This window comes from Octodon degus, unplaced genomic scaffold (assembly GCF_000260255.1).
Source record: "Octodon degus isolate 3935 unplaced genomic scaffold, OctDeg1.0 scaffold00187, whole genome shotgun sequence".
In the NCBI taxonomy this organism is placed as follows: domain Eukaryota; kingdom Metazoa; phylum Chordata; class Mammalia; order Rodentia; family Octodontidae; genus Octodon; species Octodon degus.
The window spans coordinates 4,318,832-4,324,317 of NW_004524763.1; the positions used below are offsets into that span (position 1 = coordinate 4,318,832).

Here is a 5,486-nt window from a genome sequence, read left to right on the forward strand (position 1 = left end):
TCTCCATTTGTTCTAAGTTCAAAAGAGCAAACTCTAGTGTCCACTAGCCTCAGGGGATAAAACTTTTGATGACTCTCCTCCTTTCACTGCCAGTGCATTTCTCTAAAGAAGGATAGTCTATTCAAGAAATTAATTAAAAATTACGTTGATTGCTAGGTTTCAGGTAATTATTTACAGTGCTGAATGTACTAAATGAATCCCCTAATTATCTCTAATGCTCTGGCCAATTTTGATTTTGTCTCTGACACCACTCTCATCTTGTTCTTAGTTATCTAACAACCTGCAATCAGTTTCTGCATGACCAGTTCTGACCTCAGGGATTATTCTGTTATTGTATTTAAATTGATGGATTTTTATTACTTACTTTCAAACCCAATAACAGCAGTGAAATCCAATGACTATAAACTGGGAAAAGATCCAAGAGTGGTTAACTTATGGTGGAAATATAATGCCCTCCATACCTGACTTGAATTATAATTGGTCAGGCCAAACTCTAATGCTGATTTACTCTGAGTACTAGAACAATATTCAGCTTTTAAATGCACTGTTTTCAAATGTTAGAACTAAGGCACATGGGCGGTCTCATGCTAGATCCCACCACAAATCTGACTTCTAAACCTCTGCTTAACTGAAATTCAGAAGATAATCATATAGCCCAGAGGTAGAAAAGGAGATAGAAAGAAAGCAACATTTATTTAGAGATTTTAATGTAAAACTTGGCCTTTTACTTGAGGCTAAGTCCCCATTAACCTTTGTCCTTGCCTGTGAGTACCAGGAAGGTACAAATTTCAATGAGCAAGTCTCTTAATTATCTTCCTTTGGTGTTGGCCCAGTGACCTTGCTGCCCTGCACAACCATCCAGCAGAATGTCAAGTTCCAACAGAAAGAAATTCTGAGGAGGGCCAGAGATAAGTTGTTATTCTCTAGCCTCTAGAAACTCTTCCTTTTTTCTTCATGGTATACAAATTCTCCCTCCAGTCTAAGGCCCAGTTCCTTTTGTCCACTTAGACCTTTAATCATTGCTAGCTGAGAGGTTTTGAAGAAAGGCTTCTCCTATGAGTACTTCTTGGGATGATACGTGTGGCAATAGTGACTCCTGAGGGAGAAATCCTGTCTGAGGACCAAATACTTAAGGTCTAGGCCTGGGCTGCCTCCCAGATATACTCCTCTTCCCTGAAAATGTCTGTTTCTACCCTGGATATGCTAAGATACTCAATTGTTCAGAGAATCAGGGTTCATAGAGGCTGACTGAACCCACTGGAAGTAATTTTGGCTCCAGAATCAATTATTATTCTCAATCCATCAAATATCTTAATGCAAGTAGTAAAATGAAGCAAGATCACTAGCCACCAAAAACTTTACCATCAAAGGTCATTGTCTGTAGCAAAAGCTGATCATTCTCATTTCTGAGGAAGGCTGTAGCTTCTTAAAGCTCAGACAAACATTTCTTTTTTTTAAAAAAAGAAATCTATCATTAAAAAAAGTAGGACAAAAAGTGAGTTGAAAGTCTCCACCCTGCAAAAGATAGCTAAGGAGATGAAAGAAATAGAAAAGAGGAATCAAGATCTAAAATGAGAAAGCATTCAATACAGGTGAGCAAACAAAGCTCATTTTCTTTTAACTACTTGTGATCTTCTTTCTCTTTGACACATCTTGCACTTACAGCGCAACTAGACTCAAGAACTGGAGACTCTAACAAGACCAACTCATCCACTAATCATGGAGAAAGGCACAGCTCCAAGGGACCTTTGTGCTTCCAGGAAACTATGAAAATGTTTTTGATTTCTCTCAAAATCAGAAGAAAACTAGGAATAATAAATAAATCCATCCAGAATTATGCTTGTCCTTATAGCAGCACAATTATAAAATAATTTTTAATATTTTTATGTAGAAGAAAGCACCCAAAAGACAAAAATGCCTCGGGTTAGTGAAAATCTGAATGTAACCCTGACCCAAAGTTCTGACCTCATCAGTCAGTACAATGGACAAGACAGAAATGTCAAGTTGTGGGCCCTGGCTCACTTGGTAGGAGTAAGGGAGAGGCTTCAAGGTACCTCCAGGCATCCGGAGTATCATCAGAACACAGTGACAAGGGATAGAAGTTATTGAAGTAAATACTCAACTTTAGATCATAAAGGATTAACAAATGAATATCTTGGCAGAGCTGAGTGTGTGGAACAGATGGCTTGTAAAAATGCAGCCAGACAGTCAACTTGGAAGACTGAGTAAGGACAGAGTGAGAAGCCCAGGCTGTAAGTGCTAAGCAGGATGTGTTGTAAATGTAGGGGGTCAGGTGTAAGCAAAGGAGTTCACTGGCCCAAGCAATTAACGGGTGACTGAGCTGCCAGGCAAATTAGTAAGGCTAAATTCATTGAACACCCACTGTATTCCAAATATTTTAAATATTTTATGTTCAATTTTATTTCTTTGTATGTGATAATAGGAAGAAAAAATGGAACCTGAGTCATCAAGATTTCAAATTCCAGGCTTTTGTGTTAAGGGCTTTAGCTATATTAGATGACCATCATGATGATTTGGCAATTTATACTAGGGCCAGAACCTATCAGAAGGCATTCAAGACAATGTTTTATTCTGGAGCTGGTTTGCAGCAGCCTGGTCAGGCTAGAGTGGCAATGCCTGGGGCCTGGAGACCAGGCAGTCTGGAGCCTAAATATTAGGCAAGACAAGGTGATGAAGGGGAGAGGGCACAGCCATGGACATTTGATGTCAGGAAGATGTTGCCATGGTGTGGGGTCCAACATGTGAACAAGTTCAGAGGACTTTCATTTACTCGCTTCTCACTCTAGGCAGGCCTTATCCAGCTTTGCTCCTTTTCCAAGGAGTGGTCTTCAGCATTGGAACATGGACTTCTTCAGAGCCACCATCTGATTTTCTATGCAGAATATCTGGAAGAGTGGTACATAGATGTTCGCTTTAGCCTGGACATCTTCCTGTTTATTTTGGGAATGGGAATAACATTCATAGTGACTATACCTTGTGCCAACTCAGAAAACCTGGAGAAGTTGCCTAGAGTATTCCATATGGTGGCTTGTTCACATACATGTCTGGAGCAAATTTCTTCGGTGAGATCATCGAATGGATGGGCTATGCCTTGGCCACTTGGTCTGTTCCAGCTCTTGCTTTTGCATTTTTCTCACTTTGTTTCCTTGGGCTTTGAGCTGTTCAGCATGATAGGTTCTACCTCAAGATGTTTGAGGACTACCCTAAGTCTCAGAAAGCCCTTATTCCATTCATCTTTTAAAGAGAACAAGTTGAAGAGGAGCAAAACTCCCACAATAATAGTGAAAAGGGTCAAGCTGCTAAAACTGTGACTTGTAAAGATCTACTACATACAGATATTAAATGGATACATACATGTGTACATGTAATTATGCATATATCAATACAACATATATGTAATAGTAGGTCTCTTGTTCTGCCTGTTGACCTGCAGATTCTGCACGGTGCTTGCTTAGTTTCCTCCTGCTCTGCCAGGGACTGTAACCTCATCTCCTACTGGAGCTTCAGCAAGCTTTTTCTAGATGAAAAATCTTCTTTGCTATCTCTGCTATAAAGCATAAAACTTCCTCCCATGTGTTTTTCTCATTGGGTGATCCAGTCCGTGTGGATTTCTCCTCCGAATCCATGAAGGACAGTTCTGTAGTTTTGGGTTAGTGCAGTGTTCATGAACTTACTAAAGATATATATTTGTACCTTCTCAGGATAGCAGAGATTTAAATTCTGGATCTGCATAGATGTAGAGCATAGCCACTCCTAAATGAAAGCCTAGTGATGCCTTCTCTTCTTCTGTTCATTAGGAACGATATAAAGTAGCAAGTGTTGAATAAAGAGATCCTCTCCTTTCATGGCTGAAAATGTGCTGATGTGTTAGCTCCAAGTAAAATTTGTGTAGTGTCTTTGTTGATGAATGTCTTTATCTTCCAGAGAGAAGATTTCACAGTCTCCATTATGGATAGATAGCATAGCCTAACCCAGAAAACAGGAATGGGTTTTCTTAAAGACCAGATTTTTTTTTTTTTTTTTTTTTTTTTTTTTGTGGAACCGGGGATTGAACTCAGGACCTTGTGCTTGCCAGGCAAGCACTTATTCTACTAAGCCATCTTCCTGGTCCCAAGACCAGATTTTAGTGACCACAAAGAAAAAGGTATGAACCCAAATGGCTACTGAGAGAATAAGGAAGGTTTTGAAGTGGATACTGTGAACTGTCGAGTTCTAGGAAATGGATGGGAATATCCACATAATGGAAATATGTCACATAAGAGAAACTAAGGAGAAGATCTATGCCACTTGTTTTGATGCAATGTCCACAAGGACATAAAGCACATAAGAACTGAGCACCTTTCCTCTAGAATTTCTTCATTGCCATCCTTAGGAAGACAAGCCCCAGGTGCAGCTTGAACCTCAGCCCTCAAAAGTCTCAACAAAGAAGCTATGGATAGACAAATCTGGGTTGAACATCATCTTTGTTTTGACAGTGTTTCACACATAGCTTTTTTGTTTGTTTAAAATTTCCAAAAATCTGACAATCAGGATGTTTCTGGTGAAAACTTTGATATTCTAATTTCCTTTAAGAAGCTACAAGAGCTCAGCATACAAAATCTGTGTTTCTACACGAGAATCTGGAACTGGGGGTGCTTGAGGAGAAGACCCCATTGTGCTGTGGGCACTAAGACCACAGCTATCTGGGGAGGGGGCCAAACACACTGAACATTTTCGTTTGCTCAGTCCCAGCTTGTGGCCTGCATTGGCATTATTTAGCAATCCTGTGTGAGAATGGAGCACCATTTTTATCAAATGTGGTGCTAAGTACAGAAACCCTGTGACAGGGTTTATAGGTAAATGGAAAGATTGGAGGTTGAGGTAGAGTTGATTACTATAAAACACAAATTTGTAATTATGTATGAAAGCAGTTCACAAAATGCCTGTCAAGTCATTTGGAAGTAAATTTGTAAGTTTGTTTGAAAAAAAAAAAAAGACTTCAAATTCCAGATCATTCTCTCTATTTAGACAAAAAAGTCTTCCTCTCCATTAAAGTGTATGAGGCAAATATGACTAGCTCCATTTACAGAAGAGAGGGTCAACAGGGACTACGCTTACCTCAGCCACTCCCTTGAGAACTAATAGGTACCATGTCCTACCTACTCCAGGATGAACTATGGATCATGGGTGACAATGAATAAACCCAATAAACTAATGAATTTTTCCAAATTTAATCTTCTCTATTCTTGAGGGGAGTATGGTGATACTATTTCATGAATCTAGTTACACAGTGTAATTTAAAACAAAGACTCATTTTTTGAAGCTGAAGATTTTATTTCTGCCAGAAAATGGGTATGAGATGTGTAGGAAATCATTTCACTTTTGTAGGGACAGTTTTCAGACCCATGCATTGCAAAGACCACATATAATGTAAAGACACATTTCCTGAGTTGGACAGAGGATATCCTCTAGAGAAACAACATAAT

General features: G+C 39.2%; 1 pseudogene; it reads left to right on the forward strand.

The window, feature by feature from the left end:
- The first annotated feature begins 2,743 nt into the window (after positions 1-2,743).
- LOC101588701 lies at positions 2,744-3,262 on the forward strand (annotated as a pseudogene).
- Positions 3,263-5,486: the final 2,224 nt, after the last annotated feature.